At 61.9% G+C, this 19,589-nt stretch overlaps 1 protein-coding gene across 8 annotated transcripts in view; it reads left to right on the top strand.

Annotated features, from left to right (window-relative positions):
• The window catches only part of TSNARE1 (t-SNARE domain containing 1), a 140,486-nt gene that overhangs the window by 17,056 nt on the left and 103,841 nt on the right, over nucleotides 1–19,589 (top strand). The window lies entirely within an intron of this gene.

The raw sequence follows: 19,589 nt of genomic DNA, 5'->3' as shown, positions 1-19,589 counted from the left end.
TCTCTCTTGAGTTTTAGACTTCGGCTCCCATGTTTGATCTTTTTTTGTGCTAATTTTGTGTATGGGGTTAGGTAAGTGTCCAGCTTCGTTTTGCTGCGTGTGGATGTCCAGTTTCCTAGCTGTGTGTTGAAGGGACTGGTCTTCCCTGTTGAGTGGTCCTGGACCCTGGTTGGAATCACTCGACTGCATACGTGAGGGTCTGTTTCTGGCCTCTCTGGTCTTTGCCTCTGGTCTGTGTGTCCGTCTTTATGCCAACATTTATGCCGACACCACAGTTTTGATGACCGTAGCTTTGTAGTAAGTTTTAAAATCAGGAAGTATGAGGCCTCCAACTCTGTTCTTTTTCAGTATTGTTTTGGCTCTTGGGACTTTATTGTTCATTTTGGAACAAATTGTTTTTTTTCCCTGGATCAGTCCTCGTAAGACTCTCCCTGCCCCCTTCTCAGAGAGGTGGGGCAGGGGGTGCCTAGAGGGGAGCAGCCTGTGCCCGCAGGCCACCCATCTGGGCACTTCTCCCCATAGTCACGGCTGCTGTGCTGACATAGCCTGACCGGCCTCTCGGGCTGCCTCTGACATCCCTCCTTGCCTGGCTCTGTTCTCAGTGACTCAGGGTTAGTCTGTGGCGTTCAGGGAATGTGAGGTCCTTCCGAGACCTGCCCCTGCGCTGCTCCCCCCCTCCCCCGCCACTCTGATTCCCTGCACTTCCTCCTGTGAGGACTCTGCTCAGCTCACCTGCTCTTTGTGGGTTTTTCCTGTGTTGTAGGGCTGCAAATTGTAGTCATTTCTTACTTCCTCTGAATACGAAGTGTTCAGTTAGTTTTAAGGTTTTTGTTTGATTACCTTTTGGTGGGGGGAGCGTCATTCTCCTCACCACCGTAATGTGATTTCTGGGAGGAAATAGGAAAAACTATGCTCAGTTCATTTCCTTGTATTCAGTAATCCAGACTGTGGGAAGGAAAACAGGTCGGTGTGGTTCCCGTGCCTGTTCCGGTGCTGGCACGTAGGACTCATCCACACCCCGGCCCCCTTCTGCCATGACAGAAGGGCCACCGGCCCTGCAGGGCTGAGCTCCAGGCTGGAGAGGCTGGCCCTGTGGGGGCTCGGAGCTGAGTGGGCCTGTTGCAGTCAGCACCGTGGACAGCTCCAGGGTGTCCCTGCGGGAGCCTCGGAAGTGGGGGTGCCTCCGTCCCGGGCAGCCCATCCTGCCCACAGGGATGCCTCCTCCCTGCAGACCCCGGGCCCCAGGGGCAAGTGGCTGGAGGTGCAGGTCTGTCCTGGTGTCAGAGCCACTGGCCTGGCACTCGGTACCAGCAGCTGGGGCGTGCAGTCAGGGGAGGGCTGTGGGGTATTGCTGGGGGCTGGGGGTGAGGGAAAGCTCTCCTTTCACCGGGAGACCCCTCTTGGGTGGGTCTGTGTTTTCAGTGCTGTGGTGAAGAGTGTGGGCTTGGGGGCCCTGGCCTGTGCCTGCTGCCTGCCACCCTGGGCGAGTGGTGGCACCCCTCTGTGATTTAACTCTAAAAGTTAGAGGGGAGCCCCTCTCCCCCCGCCATCTTCCCTGAGATCCTGTTGCAGCCGTTGCCCCCTCCAGCCGCACGGGTCTCTGCTCTTCAGCTGGTACCCTGTTGAAGTTCCTCCCGTTAAAACAACAAACTGCCACCAGCCTCCCATCCCTGCTGATGGCCTGGGCGGTGGCCCTGGGGCTGGGGGCTCATGGGAGGCAGGACACTGCAGTGGGGGTGATGGCAGGTGGCAGTGCCGGGGGGGCTTCCTGGTGGTCCTGCTGCTGTGGGGCTGCTCCTGCTGGGACAGTGTGATGGGACAGCGGGATCGGAGGTGAAGCTAGACACATACGGTGTTGATGGTGCTGGTGGTGGTGACGGTGCCTGCTGGGAGAAGGCCCCGTCCCACGTCTCCCCTGCTCCCCCTACACAGGGCTTCCTCACTGTGCCCCCAGCGCCCTGCGTCCTCCCTCCCTGAGGGGGAAGGTGCTCTGGGCACGGGGTCGTACAGGGGGTGCCGTCACGAGTGAGGTTGTTGTGTGCCCTTGCCCCCTTTCCCTGTGACCGGTGGACTCGGCCCCTCCGCGCCTGGTCCCACGCAGAGGGGTCCTGGGGCTGTGCCGTCCTGCCGGCGGCTCTTGCTGGTGCTTTGGCTGTCCTTCCCTCACTGGCCTCTGTGCGCAGAGCTGGGGTGTGACGCCCCGGAACGGCTTGAGCTGCAGCCTGACGGTCTGGTCCGATGGCGGAGGCCCAGTGGGGTGGGGCCAACACAGGCCTTGGCAGGACAGGGACCTGGGTCTGGATCCTGCCTCGGCCTCTGATAGGGCTTCCTGGGCAAGTTCTTGTTCTCTCCGAGCCTCAGTTTCCCAGCCGTGAAGTATGACGGTTAAGGTTCCCTTGCCGTGGGTCCGAGGGTTAGATGGTGACCGGTCCAGCTGTGCCCAAGCCCAGCCCCCGCTCCAACCCTGCCCCCGCTGCCTGCCCCCACCCCCGTCAGAAGTCTCTGGGCCTCGCGCAGCTGTGTGGATGGCTCCGCCCCCACCCCTGTGACTCAGGCTGCCTTCTTGCTCCTTTGCTGCCACCATCCTGGGCGAGGGCTCCGCTGGTGGAGCAGGCAGCTGGGCGGTGGGCTGGCCTCCTGTGGCCTTCCCAGAGAGGGAGCGAGGGCTGGGGCGGGGGCGGCGCGGCAGGCAGGTGGAGACAGAGAAGGGCGTGCTCGGCTGGTGTCCTGACCGCCCCTCGGTGCCGTCAGCCATTCTGTTGCTCCGTGGCCCGTTCTGGGCGCTGTTCCGCGAGGTGCCTGGGGTGCCTGGCTGGCATTCTGCGTGGCGCGGAGTCCACGTTGCTATAACAACGCTCCGAGGCGCGCCATCGCAGCTCCCCCAGCTGGCCTCCTCTGCCTCTGGCTCTACGGTGCACACGGGCGCACATGTGCGTGGGGCCGAGCGTTTGGCCTGGGCGTGTGGGGGGGCAGGGCAGAAATCGGTCAGGGGGATGGTGGCCTGAGAGTGGGTGAGAGCATGAACTGGGGCTCTTTGACTCCGGGTCTCTGCGCCCAGATGCACCTTAGAGAGGTGAGGGTGTGTGCCCGGGTCCCCCGTGGGAGGGGACTCGCCCTGGCCGGCAGCCAACTCTCCCGCGGAAGGAAACAAGAACATCAGTAGTCACGATTCCCCAACACCTCTTTTGCCGTGTCCTCCCCTCGGGGAGGGGTTCTGGGTTCCAGCCGGCCGGCCAGCCTGAGGCGGCAGCATCCGTGGGAGCCGGCAGCCACCCCCTGGCCACACACACGGGCCCACCTTGGCAGACAGACGGCTGGGGGACCCGCTTCTGCCCAGTTGCCTGGTGGTCTGGGGCAAGTTCTACCCCCTGGGCCTCCACCAAGGGTCTCCTGTGGCCAAGACCTGGGTGATGGCTGTGCCTGCCTCGTGGGAATGAGTCGGGTGGTAACGTCTGGGAAGGTCTTGTCGGGCCTGTCGCATCAAGGTGGTTGTGTCCACGCTCTTACTGTCAGGAAAACCACGTGGAGGAAAAGAAGGAAAGCGCCAGCCCTCAGTCTCCCTGCCTCTGCTCCCCTAACACTGCCGCCAGCCCCGAGCCCCGCGTACGCCCTGACCTCCACCACGGCCGCCCCTGCTCCTGTTTGGAGGGTGCATTGGGTGTGGGAAGGAGAAGGCGCGGGGACCTGGGCCTGGCCACCAGTTGGCTCCCTTGGTGCCTCATGGCCCCGGCACCCGGCTGCGGGAGGGAATAACTCGTCTGCAGACATTTACGGAGTGGGCCAGGTGCCGGTGATGCAGAAGTGGCCGAGATGGGGCACCGGCCGTGGGCCGCTCACCGTGTGGCCCAGCCACTTGCCGCTGGTGACCAAATCGGGGGTCGGCCTGGGCTCATCCTGGGCCAGGCCGTGGCCGGTGGGGACCAAGTGTCCCCAGTGAACGTCTTTCCCAGGGAGCAGAGATGAACAACACGGGGTGGGCCATTTGCAGAGGTTCGCGCTATGTCGAACCACATATTGGCTGCTCCAGGTCCTTGCTGCCCGGGGCAGCTCCTGGGGCACCGGGCAGCCTGTGCCCAGTGCTGGAGTGCCGGGGGTCCCTCAGCCAGCACAAGGACTCGAGCTCGCCGCTCCGGCCCCGGGGACGCATCCGTGACCAAGGCTGACACGTGCCGTGGCCTGGATGGCTGCGCGTACCGCCGCCCTCCAGCCCCTGAAACCGTCCTGTCCTCCCCGTCGTCCTGCCCTGTTGCCCAGCCCAGGAGCGCTGATGTGTGTGCCTGGTTAAGTGAGGGCATTCGTTTTATTTCTCCCGAAAATAAGAAGCGACGTGTGCCTGGCAGAGAACTCGGAAAGCCCCAGCAGCTCACACCCTGGGTGCTGGGACCCAAGCGCGGTTCATGTGCCCACGGCCTCCCCTGACCTGCCACTCAGCCGCAGAGCTCCGAGCAGTTCTGTGACCGCCTACACGTATGATTTGCCCCCCCCGCAGGGCACCTATTTAGCGCGTGCGCTTCAGCGGCTGTAGCACACTCACGGGTTGTGGTTGCCGGACGCTTTCACCCCTGCAGATGGAAAGCCCCGGCCCACAGAAGTCACTCCCGTTCCTGTCTCTCATCCACCTGCCAGCCCCTGGTTTGCATCTGTCCGCATAGACTCGTCTGTCCTGGACATTTCGTAGAAGTGGGATCCGCCCTCGCGTGGCTCTCCGTGGCGCTCACGGCTGTCCCGCTTCATCTGCCGGGGTGGCGGTCTCAGCAGGTTCATCCGACTCTTCCACGCGGCTGCCTTGACCGTGACGGACCTGACGGACGGCGACGCTCTCAGCTCTCCTGCGCCGGGCGTGGTGAGTTTTGAGGGCTGTGTCCGCCCGTGAAACCGCCACCGCCGCCGTGGTCAACGTTCCCGCCCGCCGGCAGGTCCCCCCGCACCAGACGCGAGTGCTGCCTGTTCTAGAATTTCACATGCGTGCTGTCGCACCACGTGAACCCTCCGTGGTCTGGCTTCCCGTGTGTGACGCGACGTCCCCGGGTGTCCTGTGTCTGCAGGCCCGCCATCTTCTGGAGGGCGGGTGCGGGTTTGTCTCTTCCCCCTGGGGACACCGACCCACCCGCCTGTGGTTTCCCCCGGGCTTGTTTCTCGGGTGGCTGGGCCGTGCGCGTTTCTTCTTTGGGTTATCTGCACACAGCCTTGCTGCTTTTCATCACCCTCGAATGTGTTTAAAGATCAGTTTGTAGGGGTGCCTGACGTGTGGACGTGAGCAGCCTCTGTCCCGTTGTGGTGCGGGTCTTTCCAGCGTTGTTGCCTTTTAATCTTGCCTCTGTTGCATTTTGATTTACAAAATCTTTTTTAAGTTTAATACGCTGCCAAATGTGTTTTCTTGTGTGTGTGTGTGTGTGTGTGTTTAACGTTACTTTTGTATTTCTGAGATGTGTCTTTTGGGTTGCTTTAATGTTTATTTTTATTTTTTATTTTATTATTATTGTTTTATTTTAGAGAACGAGCGAGTGCAGGGGAGGGGCAGAGGGAGAGAGAGAGAGAGAGAGAGAGCGAGCATCTCGAGCAGGCACAGCCCAATGTGGGGCTTGATCCCCAGACCGTGGGATCATGACCTGAGCCAAAACCAAGAGTCAGATGCTCAACCATCCGAGCCACCCAGGTGCCCCTAATGTTCTATATTTAATACGTTTTTAAAATCTTGGGGCACCTGGGTGGCTCAGGCGGTTGAGCGTCCGACTTTGGCTCGGGTCACGATCTCATGGTTCGTGAGTTTGAGCCCCACTTTGGACTCTGTGCAGACAGCTCAGAGCCTGGAGCTCCTTCCGATTCTGTGTCTCCCCTGTTCATGCTCGCTCTCTCTCTCTCTCTCTCAAAATAAATAAACATTAAAAAAATTCTTTTAAATCCTCAACCCTTTAGTCTTTCTGGATTAGCTTTGTTTAGGTTTTAGATGAGGAACCAGTTGGCTTGGTGTCTTCTGGATCTTCTGGGCTCACCGGTGTGTCAAGCACGGGGTAAGGGAGGACACTGTGGCCTGGTGGGGGGAGGGGTGAGCTCCGGGAGGGGAGGGCCCCTTCCTTGGCGCCTGTGTGAACTCCAGTGAGCATCCGTCCCTCCGTCCCTCCGTCCCTCCGTCCCTCCGTCCCTCCATCCCTCCGTCCCTCCATCCCTCCGTGTGCCTGGAGTCCTTGCTGAGGACGGCGGGTCGGGCAGGGCCCCTGCGGGTGGCTGTGAGCTCAGCAGTCACTTCTCCTCGACCCTGGTCTGCGGCTGCGCCCCTGCCCGGCCTGGGTCCTGACGGGGCCGCCTGAAGCCCCTGCTTCCCCAGGGCAGGTGGACTGTCGGCCGGAGTGTCCGCTGGTGGGTTTGTGCATTCCTCATTTGCACCCTGCGGGTGGCAGGGCCTCTGGTCCTCAACTTGTCCTGTCGCCCGCACCTTCCCCAGGGCTCAGGCTCCCTGCGAGGGATGGCAGGGACGGGCGCTCCTTGTGGCCCCGGCGGCTGAGCCTGCCCCGCTGTCCCACACTCACTCCTGGGCGGCTCTGCGGGACGCGGAGTGCACACAGCGGGGACAGGAGCGGCTCTGTCCTGTCACAAGGCTGGCGAGTGGCACGTGGGGACCTGGGCCTGGTGCTGTCCTGTAAAGAGGGAGCTGGTCACCGGCCTCCCGCCTGGGGTCCCCCCTCCTCCCTTCTTCCGTCCACACGTTGTTCTTCCTTTGTTGTGGCCTGGGCCTGGGCTTGGTAGGGACCGAGCCGTGTCTCCCGTGTGGGACCCCCGGTGTGGGGGCCGGGGGTGGAAGCAGGCTCCTGCTTTTGGGGCCGTGCCGCGAGGACCGTGACGTGGGCCGGTGGGTGCGATGGTGTCTTCGGTGTGAATGATCTGATGTGTTCACTCCAGGATCAGGGCTGTGAGACACTGTGCCCCCTGCGCCGGCACAGATTGGTGGGGGCGGGGGCTCGGCCGGAGACGCATCATGGACTGCCCGGCGGGTGGCTCTGTGGCTGGCTGCTACCAGGCCTGCCTGGCAGATGCTGAGGAGAGAGGAAGCTGGTGCCCGCCCCAGGGCCTGTGCTGCCTGGGTGCCCACCCCCTCCCCTCCACCGCCCCCCCCCTCCACCGCCCCCTCCCCTCCACCCGCCCCCTCCCCTCGCCCCCTCCCCTCCACCCACCCCCTCCCCTCCACCCACCCCCCCCCCTCGCCCCCTCCCCTCCACCCACCCCCTCTCCTCCACCTGCCCACCTCTCCCTCCTCCTGCCCACCCCCCTCCACCTGCCCCCTCCCCCGCCCACCTCCCCCTTCACCTTCCCTTCCTCCTCCCCCTCCCCTTCCACCTGCCCCCTCCTCCTGCCCCCTCCCCCTCCTCCTGCCCACCCCCCTCCACCCGCCACCTCCCCTCCACCCGCCCCCTCCCCCTGCCCACCTTCCTCTTTCCCCAGGTGGGGATGTCTTATGCAGGGGCCTAGAGGCGAGGAGGGACGGGCCTGCTGCTGCCCACACTGCCTTGATCTGTGGTGATCCTGACCTGTCCCTGCCCCCCACAGGCACAGGGTGGACAGCAGCTGGGAGATCACCCACGTTGTCACAGGGCCCCGGATGCGGAGTGCACTGTGGGTGCCCGGCGGCCCCGAGAGATGTCTTGGAGCACGGAGAATGGGGCCCGGTGTGCCGTGGCCCCAGGCGTGCTGTCCTCTGGCCACGCCACCCAGGTGGGGGGGGGCCCCCGCTGGGCAGGCCCTGGAGGCGAGGTGTTCCCGGGTCGCGCCTTGTGTTCGCACCCGTGTTTCTGGTGGAAAGGGGACCGGAGCTCCCGTGTCTGGGTGCCTGCCCCGCGGGTCGTGTCCAGCGTGCACTTGTGTGGCGGTGACGGTCTGGTGGGTTTGCGAGCCACAGAGGCCTTTCCAGGCCCCCTGAGGGCAGGGCACGGGGCCCCGGGGGTCCCCCTTTGCCGTCTGGCCTCTTTCTGCCCCCTCTCCCAGTGCCTCTTTCCCGTTTCAAACTGTTTTCATTTGAGAGCATTCTTGAGGGGCCTCGGTTCACGGAGTTCCCACTTCTGAAGTGACGTGCTGAGAAGCCATGTCCCCGGTGACCGGCCCCACCCAGTCCGCCCCAGGTTTGCCTTCTCTTTCTGCTGCTTCATCTTGCGGGGTTGTGTTGTGCACCCTGTGTGCTGAGTCCTCCCTCCTTCCTTCTTGTCTGTCTGCTTCCCTGCCTCCGCCTCAGGGGTCCCAGTGCCTACGGGGCTCAGCCTGGTGGCCCGTCTCTGGAGCGCCAGCCTGCGGCCAAGAGCCTGTGCTGGGGCAGATCCCTGCGTGGCAGCAGGACCTGTTGGTGGGCTTGCCCCGCAGAGCTCCAGGGCCAAGGCCCTCTGCTGCGTGGTGGTCTTGGGGTCCCTGATGTCCGAGTCCCCACCTGTCACCGACCTGGGCTCCCGCCGCAGCCTGAGGCAGGTCCCGGGGACGGTGGCCGATGGACAGTCCTGGCGGGAGCTCTGAGCCCCACCCTGGCCTCCTCCTGGAGGGCGGCGGTCACTGAATTATATTCGCTCTGCTGTGGCTTCTTGGGCACGTTGGGGGTCGAGTAGGTGTCGGGGGAGGGTCCGGGTTGTCCCTGTCGTCTCCCTGCCTCCCATTGGTGTGAGGCCGGGCCGGGTCCTGGGCTCCCAGGGCCCTGACCTCTGAAGGGGGTGGGGACGGTCTGGACACCAGCCCCGTCTGACTTGTAGCTGCTTCAAAGGCCGGAGGGGGCTCTTCCCAGGGAGCTGGTCCTGGGCACCGCCCTCCCGTCTCCCCGTCTCTCCTTCCTGTGGCACCAGAACAGACGCATGCACGCACGCGTGTCTTTTGAGAGCCCAGAGTCCCCGCAGACGGGTGAGGGAGGAAAGTGCTAGGAAGCCTGAGTGGCCAAGGGGCCTGGAGGAGAGAACAGGAAGAAAGCGGAAGCAGGGGCGGGCGCTTAGACCCCACGGGCCCTCCCGCAGGGTGGCCTCGCCGAGTGTGCCTTGACAGGAGACAGCAGGGAAGTGGCAGGAGGGCTCACTAGTTAGTGTTCGGAGGCCTCTGCACAGGCTCACTGTCCCCCCAGCACCCCGGAGGCTGGGGAGAGGGCAGGGCGCCCGTCCCGTGTGCGGTCTTTCCTTTGACGATGTTGGGATTGTGCACCCTGCTTAGGAAACTTCCCTGCGCTCGGGTGAGCTGAGAATCCCCATTTCTTGTCTGCTGCACGTGTGTGTGTACATGGGTCTGTCTTGACACTTCCTTATTCCGTCGGTTGACGTCTTCACGCACAGAGTGGCAGTTATGGAGGCGCTCCAGTGTTTGCTGTACTAGCTTTGTGGAGAGAGAATTCACATACCCTGAAGTTCACCCTTTGGAAACGGATAGCCCAGCGGTTTTCGGACTGTTCACAGAGCTGTGCCTCCGTCAGCACTCTCTCTTTCCAGAACCTTCTCGCCGGCCTAAAAGAAAGCGCACAGCCAGGAGCAGTCCGTCCCCATCCCTCTGCCCCAGCCTCCGGCAGCCACCTGTCTGCTTTCTGTTCCCATGGATTTGCTCGTGCTGGACGTGTCTCCTAAGTGGAATCACACCCGTGTTGTTTCCGTGCCGGATCCTTTCTGCCCGTAGAATGTTCTCCAGGTCCGTCCGTGTCGTGGCCTTTGCCCGCCCGTCATTCTCAGGATGTCGGGTCTGGGGATAGTGGTCCTTCCCGTTAGTTTGTTTGCTGTTTTCCTGGATATCGTCTGTTCCTCTTGCCTTTCCACGCGGACTCACCCTCAGCCTCTGAGCTCCCTAAGGAAGCTCGCTGGGGTTTTTATCAGGGTGGGACAGCGGACATCTTCACGAGGCCGGGTCGTCCCATCCGGGAACAGGGGGTTCTTTCTGCTGGAGCGGTTCTGCCCCTCTGTCCCCCTGGAGTGATTTACAGGTTCCTCTTAGTCATGCTTCCCGGTTCCTCTCTCGTTCCTGCACGTGTGTTCCCGGGTGTCCTGTCCTTTTCGTCGTCGGTGCGGTGTCTTTGCTGCTCTGTTCTCTCACCGGCGTCCGTGTGTGGAGGTTCCTGCCCTCTGATGGCGAATTTCGCACCCTCCCGCAACACCCGCATCTTTGACTTTCGGCATTCAGGTTGGGTTTTACACACATGCCCTCGTGTCAGTGGCAAAGAGACCGTGCGTTCCGTTTCCTTGTCGCCCCTCGGTGGCCTCTGCCGTCAGGCCGCGTGGGCCGGCGTTGGGCAGTGCTGGGCGTGGCGGTGCTTCTGCCCTCTCCTGGGCCTTCTATCTAAGGGGCGTTGACCTCATCATCTCCAGAAAGTTCTCCTCTGTTTCCGTCAAGGGTTTGGTGGCCATCTGTGGACAGCTTGTAAGCTTCCCTCTGGTCCACTGCTGTGGCTGCAGGCTCCTAACGTTGAATATGCTTTGCATTCAGGGCGAAAGAAACACCTGGGGGTTTGGACTTTGTTTTCTTAGTAACCTATGGAGTGTTTTCACATCAACGCAAAACCGGTTCGCCATTTGTTTTTGGACCGCGTTTATCAGGTTTCGGTACCAATGTTATACGTGCTTCACCGAAGAGAGTCGGGAAGTTTCCCTCCATCGTCAGCGCCCCGGAATAATTTATGGAGCATTGGAAATGTGGCAGAATTCCCCTGCAAAACCATCTGGCCCTGGTGTTTTGTGGGGGTGGCTTTATGATAACGGTTTCTATTTCTTCTCTCCAGATTTGTCTGTTCAGGCTGTCTCGGGTGGGTCACTTTTGGCGAACCTCACTTTCCGGAGACACAACCCCTTTCATCTGTGTTGCACCACTTTGGCGTGTAGACGTTGGAAAGCACAGCCTTGCGATTCCGTAACCTTTTTTCTGTTTCAGCGATTCTTCTTTCTTTCTAATTTTTCACATGACATATCTCTGCTTCCTCCCTCTTTTCTTGAGCGTGTTAGTGGTTGTCTCCTTTGTCAGTAGTCGAGAAAATAGGGTTTTGATTCACAAGTCAGATCTATTGTTTTTCCACTTCTTACCTCGTTAATATTTGCTTTTATTTATGTTGTTTCTGTGGGTACTCTTGAATTATCTTACTGCTTTTTTTAACTTATTTTTTTAAGAGTAGATGTATTCATTAGAACATCTTGGGCTGCAAATAACAGGAAATCAAACTGACGTGAGCTTACGTGACGTGGAAACAGCCCACGAAGCTCACGGGAAAGCAAAGGCGGGCAGGAGGCAGGTGTTGGGGATACTGCGCTTCTCCGTGCTTCCCTTCGCGTGGCTCCCCTGTGCGTGAGCTGCTGCAGGCCCCCCGGGCCTGTGGTCAGAGGACGGCTGCAAGCCGAGGGGACACGGACGGCAGGCACAGAAGTCGACGTCATTCCTGGCACACCGTCCTCCACCCTCGGAGCGCTGTGCGCAGTGGGCACCTTAGCTGGCAGTGCGTGGGTAAACGCATGGCTTTTTCCAAACCCTTAAACTAAGAATTTTGCTTGTTTTCACCTTTTTTCACGAAATGTTCAGTGTCGTGGATTCTCCTCTGGTCACTCTCTTAAATGTATCTTATCGATGTGTTTGTGCGATGTTTTCACTGTTTGGTTCTTTTTTGGAAATTTCCAAAGTTTTGTTTGTATTTTTTCTTTTTTCTCCTAAGAGTTGTCTAATGGATCGTGCTTAAAATGGGAGGGGCTTCTTGGTTTTTGGACACGTTTAAAATACACGATCACGCTGACGCCAGTGCCTTGGTTCCCCAGCCTCAAGCGTCCGTCCGTGGACACGGCACGTTTCTTCACTCACATACGTGTGCTCTGCTTTCCTTCTTTCTTTCGGTTTTTAATATTTATTTGTGTTTGAGAGAGAGAGACAGAGACAGAGCATGAGCAGGGGACGGGCAGAGAGAGACAGAGGGAGACCCAGAATCCGAAGCAGGCTCCAGGCTCCGAGCTGTCGGCACAGAGCCCGGCGCGGGGCTCGAACTCACGAACCGTGAGATCGTGACCTGAGCCGAAGTCGGACGCTCAACCGACTGAGCCACCCAGGCGCCCCTATTTTATTTTTAACTTACAAGTTTTGGGGCACGATAATTGTAGGTTACAGAAGAGTTACCAGATGGATAGACATCCAGTGTGCACCCCGGTGCCCCTCCCCACCTTGGCTTTGTCCTTCCGTGTGTGCGTGTGTGCACGCACGCGTACGTGTTCCCTTCTGGACCGCTGGATGGTGAGCGGCAGACAGGATGCTCCCTGGTCCTCAAACACACCGTCTTACGCAACCGCGGCGCGGCAGTGCCAGTCGGGAAAGTGACACAGGTGCAGCTCTCGTCCCGGGATCTTGTTCGTGTTCATCAGGGCAGAGCTTGTGAATTGTCCTCATAGCACCTTCTTACAAAAGAAATCCAGGACCGCCTGTTAGTTTAAGCGATGACGTGTCTTCAGCCTCCTTTGCTCTGGGACGATCCCTTGGTCTTTGTGTCCCGAGATTGCATTTGTGAAGATGGCAGGTCAGTTATTGAGTAGACGGCTTCTCAGTTTGGTCGTTTCTGCTGTTTCTCGCGGCCCTCGGCGGGTGGGAGGGGGGCGTGGATCGCGGAGGTGCTGTCGCGTGCTCCTCCGTGCGCGGTGACCGTGTTCACTTAGATCATTTGGTTAAGGGGATGTCTGCCAGCTGCCTCTGAAAAGTTATAATTTTTCCATTTTTAATTAGCAGGTATCTTGGGGAAGATCTTGGAGCCTGTGTGGCTGGCCTCTCATTTAGCAGACCTGTCCCGGCAGCTGTAGCACCCTGGACACGCTTGTCTGAATCAGGGTCGTGACGGCCGCCCCTCCCCCACTCCCTCTGCATTATCGGCTTTCTGCTCGAAGGAGGAGCTTTTCCTTTTTTCCCTCATTTATTTATTTGTGACCGTGTGGACCCGTGGGTTTTTATTTTGTGCAATGATTGTAATCCTTCGTTACTGTTACTTATTTTGGGGCTCAGACTGTCCCGGATGTGGCGGTGGAAGCCTTCCCACCGGCTCCCGCGTCCTTTGGTGACGTCCCCACCTACCTTGGAGCACTTCCCGCTCTGTCGAGCGAGCGGGAACACCCTGTTCCCGGTGTATCTGTTCCCTGCTCTGCCCCAGCCCTGGGATCAGCCGTGTCTCCAGGGAGTCTGAGTTCTTCTTGGGGAAGAATGGTGTTTTAGCATCAAGATCAGCGTGCTGGGTGTGCTTCCTGCTGTGGGGAGACAAAGCGAGGAAGCGAGGAAGTAACGAGCATCTCTCTCTCTCTCTCTCTCTCTCTCTCACACACACACACACACACACACACACACACACACACAGGACCATGCCTGTGGTGACATCGACCTGCACAGGCCTGTGCATGTTGAAACCTGAATCCAAACGGGAGACTCTAAGCTCCGGTCGAATGGTGCTCCCTGGGGAGGGGAAGCGTGCTGGGCGGAGGTGAAACAGGCTGAGGGGAGGTGTCCTCCTGCTGCTGCCGGGGGAGGGTGCCGAGGGCCGGCGGCCGGCTCCCAGGTCCTGCCTGTCTCTGTGGTTTGGAGTAAGTCACTTTCTCTTTGTGCGTTCAGTGTTGTCATCTTAAAAATTGGGGTTTGGGTTGGATCAGGGAGTACTCGGCACAGGTGACCCCACCCCTGCCACGGATGCACGGTAGACGTCCGTCCTCACGCAAGGCTGCCTGTGACTCCAGACGCGCCCCGGACGTTGCCTGCGTGACACTCCTGTCTTGGTGCTGGGTGTGCCCGGATCGGCGAGCGTGCTGGGTAGCCGGGTCTTGTGACGGCGTGGCCTTCGCCCAGGGTCTCCAGGCCGGCTTGGCTTCCGCAGCACCCGTGAGGGCACGTTGGTGAGACAGGCATTTTGGGGGGCCCATGGGCAGCAGTCCGTCGAGGGAAGCGCGGGCGCAGAGGGTAGCGGCCCAGCCTGACGCTGCTCCCCTGGGCTGACTCGTGGTGTCCGCCTGCCGCGATCGGCAAGCCGGGGCTGCCCGGCCTCTGCCTGGAGCAGCGTGGGTGGGACTGGGCATCACAGCCTCCAGCCTTGCCCTCCCCGGGGGCCGCGCTGCGGTCTCTGAGCAACGCAGCTCTGGGGCTCCTGCCTCCCCGGAGCGGCGTGGCCGGGGTTGGCGGCTGGGCCCCGGGCGGAGCCGTGCGCGGGGCAGCGCTGGCTTCGGGTCCCCTCCCAGCGGGCCTCCTCGGTCGTGCCAGGCGTGCGGCCAGGTGAGCGGAAGGTGGTTCGCAGCGGGACGGTCCGGGCGGTGGGGGGAGGCCCCGGCCAGCTTTCCTTCTGCACCGCCTGGTACCATGCTCTTCTTCTACCCGGCCTTGCCTCCTCCAGGAAGCCTCCCCGCCTCCCTGCTGACCCCTCACACGGCAGGCACTGAAGGGAGCCGGTGCCCGTTTGCCGCTCTCTGTGTTGGACACGTTTCGCGTCATGGCTTGGGTCCTGTCCCTCAGCCCGGCACTGTGCCCAGAGAAGGGCTCGCCATGAGTCCAGGGAGGGGCAGGGGGGTCCCGGTGCCACTGCGGCCCGACACCCACTTGGGTCTCAGAGGGGCGGGCGGGTGCAGTGTTGCCTGGAAAGGCAGATTAACCAGGGGTGTGGTTGTGCAGGGGTGGGGAAGAAGGGCAAGAGAGGGGCAGCAGGGTAGAGACGGGCGAGGACTCAGGTGAAGGACAGCGCCCCAGGCCAGAGCCCAGGCCTGAGGGCCAGGTCCCCAGGGCCGTCAGCAGGGCGAAGTCTGGGTGGGACCGAGGCAGGGTCCCCATGATGGTGCATCGGTCTCCTGCCTCCTTTCTTGTCTGTGCCCAGCTGGAGCTTGAGGCCCACGGGCAGGGGGGGACTGTGTGATGCTGAGTTTGCTGTGTCCCCATCACAGTGCAGGTCAGCGGTCCAGGGAATGAGACCCAAAGATGAACTCACTCCTTGCTTAGTTCACTGAGGGCTGGACAGCTGCCCATTTTACACTTGAGAAAACAGACGCCTGCTCTCCATCCTTGGGGTCCCCTCCAGCTTGAGGGCTACCCCAGTCTAGAAAATACTGTCCTTTCTCTGCTGCCAGCAAGGTCAGCCGGGGTCTCGGGACTCCCCTGCCTCTGACAGCCCCAGGCCGATGGAAGGAAGCTGCAGGCAGAGGTCATGTCCTGCTCGGGAGCCCGTCTGGGGCAGAGCCGGCCCTGTCCTGGCCCTGGCACCGGCCCTGGAGGCCAGGCCGTTGGACTCCAGCCTGGAGCTGTGTCCGCTGCTCTCTCCCGACCAGGGTCCGGAGGCGTCCTGCTGTCCATCTGTTCTCTCCTCTGGGGCCTAGGGGCTTTGTCCTGGGGGCGGGGCTGTGTTGCTGGGGCGTTCCCTGGCACCCCCCGCTTCCTTTGCTGCCCCAAAAGCAGGATCTGGGCACTACAAGGACAGATGGCTCCCTCAGGCTGCTGGCAACGAGCCTGGCGCCAGCCCTGGGGGCGCAGGGTCCGAGGAGCCGGCGGCTCGAGGAAGACGCTCGATGGGAGGCCTGCTCGGGAGCAGGCAGTGTTCCCGTGGCCTCCGGCAGCTCCGAGGCGGTCCAGGGCCCTTCCTGGGTACTGCGGCCCAACAGCATCCCCCCCCCCCCGCCCCCCCGGCCCTCCCGTGGGCCTTGCTGCCGCTTCCGCCCGCCTGGGTCCCCGGTGGCCGCCCCGGCCTTTGTCCAGCTGCTCCCCCTCCCCGTCTGACTCCACCGCCGCCTGCCGCCTGCCCTCGCCCGTTGAGGGTCGGGGCGCGAACTGGCTGCGGGCGGCTGAGTGGGAGCGGTGTGGAGGAAGCTGATGGCGCAGCCCGGGCACAGGGCGCCTGGGGGACCTGAGTGTGTGCCCACGGCCCCTCGCTGTCTCCCAGCGATGTGGGGGGGGGCCCTGCTGGGTTCTGGGTCCCCCAGGGGCTGGAGCAGTGGGCCCAGGACAGGTACTGGTGTTTGGTGTTTCTGGTTCTCAGGCTGGGGCGCCTCTTTGTGGCCCTGGCAGTGGGGCAGCCTCACCCCCCGTCTGCCGAGCAGACGCTGGTGGCACGTGTTGCGGGCGGTACCCGGCGAGAGGAGGTTGCGGGCCAGACAAGGCGGCAGGCTGGGGGTCTTTTCCCTTCCCTGCCTCTGCAGGTGGGCTGCTCATTGCCCTTTGCTTGCCCGGATGCAGCCGAGGGTGGCCCCCGTGGCCTCCGTTTGCCCCTCAGTGGTGCTGTGGGCTCGGCCCCTCTGTCCCTTTCTGCTGCCCTCCCTGTGCTGGGCACATTGTGGGCTCGGGCTGGGAGTCCCTAGTGTTGCCCCCCCCACCAGTCTCTGTCACCTCCTCTGGCAGGCCCCGGGCTCCCCTGTGTGCGGGCCGCCCCTCCCTTGCGACCCAGTCGGCCAGTCCTTCCTGCGCCCGTTTGGACCCCGCTTGAGCTGCTTCCTCTGGGGAGCTGCCAAGCCCGCCCAGTCCAGGGCTCTAGCCATGGCCCCCGGTCCCCACAGCTTCCTGTCCCAGGGGACATTCCCGCCGACTCCCGACAGATGCTCACGACCCCAAGGCTGTGCCGGGGCCCACCCTGTTCACACCGGACACGGTGCCCAGTGCGCTGTGCCTGCCTGGGGTCCTCGTAGCCCCCCAGGACAACATGGTGACTCTGGGGCCACCCTCCAGGCATCTGAAGAGAGTGTGGGTCTCTGCCTGGGTCGTCTGCTCAAGGCAGACACCCCTGCAGCCCGCCGCTCTGTTTCCAGACTCCTCTTTCTGCGTGATGATCTCAGTGGAATCTTAAAAATGAAGCTTTAATGTTTCAGGATTATACACATACAGAGTGTGGAGAAAAAATGAGCCCTACGTGGTTATTTGAGAAAAACAGGGGTTCCAGTTTCCTCTTCCCAGGGTCTGCTACTTTTGATCTTCTAGATCTTTGGGTAACTTTTCTCTGAATAACATGCTCGTTCACTACTTCTCCGTCGTTTCCAGCAGTTAGACACTATCCACTGTCTTGCAAGATGATGACTGAAGTGTCCTTTCACACGTGTGCTTGAACTCACACGCATGCACACTGGGCACACACATGCACTCACACACCTGTGCACACACATGCACACGAGCACACACACCCATGCAACACGCTCGAGCACATGCATGCATACAGCACATGCATGCACGCACACACTTGTGCACACACACTCGAGCACACGCACACACATGTGCAGACACGCCCAAGCACACACATGCACACACACACGCGCATATGCTTGAGCACACGCACGCTTGGTTGAGCATACACGCACGCACACATGCACACGCTCGAGCACATTCACCTGTGCACACACGCTCGAGCACACCCACACACTCGTACCTGCGCGTGCACACACACTCGCACACACACTTGCCCTCCTCCAGCACGGCTCTGTGCTGCATCCTATTGGCAGGTGGATGAGGCCGTTCTTAACTGCAGCCGCTGAGGGCTGAGCCTCGTCATTACCTGGGATCGTCCTCGTTTCCCCTTCACCGTGTTTCCCTGGGGCTCGGTTAGGTCCAGACGCCGCGGCCGTGATTGCACCCTCCCGAGGATGTGTGTCTGGAACCTTCTGCCGCTCTGTCAGCCAGTCGCCCCCCTGGCCCTGGCACAGCTTGGGCCCCGGGCCTCTTGGCTTGTGCCGCAGGCGGTCGTGCCTGTTTTCCTGGGTTCTCCGTCCTAGGGGGAGTGTGGACTCTTGTCCTCTCCCAAGAAGGGCAGGGAAGGGCCGGCACCGTGTCAGAAAGTGTCTTCTGTGCCCTCACGGGGCCGCCGTGGTTTTAGGTTCTGTCCTCATGGCTCATGAGGGCCGTCGCCTTGAGTTTCTGAGTTGCTCATCCCCTTCCCTTGGTTTCCTCTGTCCCCACGATTCCCGTCCCTCGGAGGCAGGAGGCCCATTCTGGCCTCCGGGCCCGTTCTGTCTCTGTTCTGCTTCCTGGGGCAGATGTCTCCCACCTTTGCACCAAGCGCTGCACTTGGGCACTGTGGTGTCCCCAGCACCTTGGTGTGCCCCGGGCGCCCCGGACAGTGTCCTGTGGGGCTTTGGGGGCAGTGCCTCCTGTCTCCAGGGATGGTGGCGAGGGGCTGGGTGACCTGGATTTGCCCCCAAGGAGGCCACCTGGGGAGGTCGTGGGCACTGGGGTCGCCCCGTGAGGTCCGAAACCCTTCTCTGCCGGCCGTGTGGCCTTGGGCGCTTACCCCTCTGTGCCTCAGTGTCCCCGTCTGCGGCGTGAGCAGTGGTGGGGTGTCCTCGCAGCTGCTCGTGAGGACGGCGTGCAAGCCCGTGGAGCCGCGCAGGGAAGCGTGAGTGTGCCCGCTGCTCTGGGCGCCAGCCCCGGCCGTTTCCCCTCCACGTTACACGGCTCTTCCCGGTGCCGCTCGCTCCGGGTTGTGTCCCCGTGTGTCCTGGGCTCCGTCTTCCACGTCCGACGTGCTCCCGTCAGGCGCTGGCAAGCGTGCGGGTGCCCGGCTTGCCGCGCCGAGACCTCCCCTCCAGGCCGGCGGTCACCCCTGCGTCCTCTCTTGCTGCTGGCTCCTCCCGCTCTCCCTGCGCGGCCCGTCTCCCCTCGTGGGGCATCCGGGAAGCCAAGTCCAGTGGTGACCTCGGCAGGCATCCGGGATGTGAGGCCCGCGCTCCTTGGAGCAGGTGCGGGGCCCCCGGGGCCCCCCCGACAGCTGCCCTGTTGGGGCCAGATTTCGTCATCCGCTCCAACCACCGTCACGTCGCAGCCGGAAGCAGCTGTGAGAACCAGCGCGTCCGTCGAGCCCGCCTGCGGATTTACCGGGAGCCGGGCGGCCCGTCTTCTTGCTGAGCTGTTCTGTCCGGGCACATGCAGTTGTGTGTCCTAAAGTTGTGTCGCTTATTTAACAGCTGATGGATTTACTGTTATTCTAAGATGAGTTACTGAATATAGTTTTACAACCTTATTTTAATTTGTAACCCAGTAAGCACCGGTGGACGTCCCGCCCGTAAACCAGAGCTCTTTGGGGTGCTCCGGAGTTCCTGGCCGTGGAGGGGCCCTGGCTGGCAGACGGCTCGGGCAGCCCGCTCCGTGGGCCCCCACCGGCCCTGGGAGCTCGCAGGTCACAGTCCTGCCCTCTCGCGCTCTCACGTGGGCTTTTGTCCAGGGCAGTGGAGTAGTGGCTCCGATGTGCTGGGAGCCCAGCCCGGCCTGCTGGGAGCGTGACGTGGCCGATCAGCCGCTCGCCGGATGGGTCTCTGTGCACACGGCACGTGTGCGGCCACCCGGGAAGCTGATGACCCTGGAGGGTCCCGGGGGGCAGTTCATGTCTGGAGATGTCCCTTCCGCTGCCCTGGAGCTGTGGTTCACCGGAGAAGCAGGTGGGGCGGGCAGGAGGCCGAGTGCCCGCGGCCGGGACGGCCGGTGTCGTGTTCAGGCGGCGATACAGGCGGTCGTGTTCCGAGAGTGCCGGGACCGTGGGTGTCACTTCCTGCTCTCTGTGCGCCTGGGAGGCAGGGCCTCGCGTCCCCCTGATCTTACAGATGGGGTCGCTGAGCCCACAGAGGGTCAGTGTCCCGTCCGAGCTGCATCGGTACCACGTGTTGAGGTGGGTCCGGCCCAGGCAGCCTGTCCCCAGCCCTCCCGCC

The sequence above is a fragment of the Panthera leo genome, chromosome F2 (genome assembly GCF_018350215.1).
Source record: "Panthera leo isolate Ple1 chromosome F2, P.leo_Ple1_pat1.1, whole genome shotgun sequence".
NCBI classification, from domain to species: domain Eukaryota; kingdom Metazoa; phylum Chordata; class Mammalia; order Carnivora; family Felidae; genus Panthera; species Panthera leo.
This window is presented reverse-complemented; position numbering and strand designations above follow the sequence as displayed.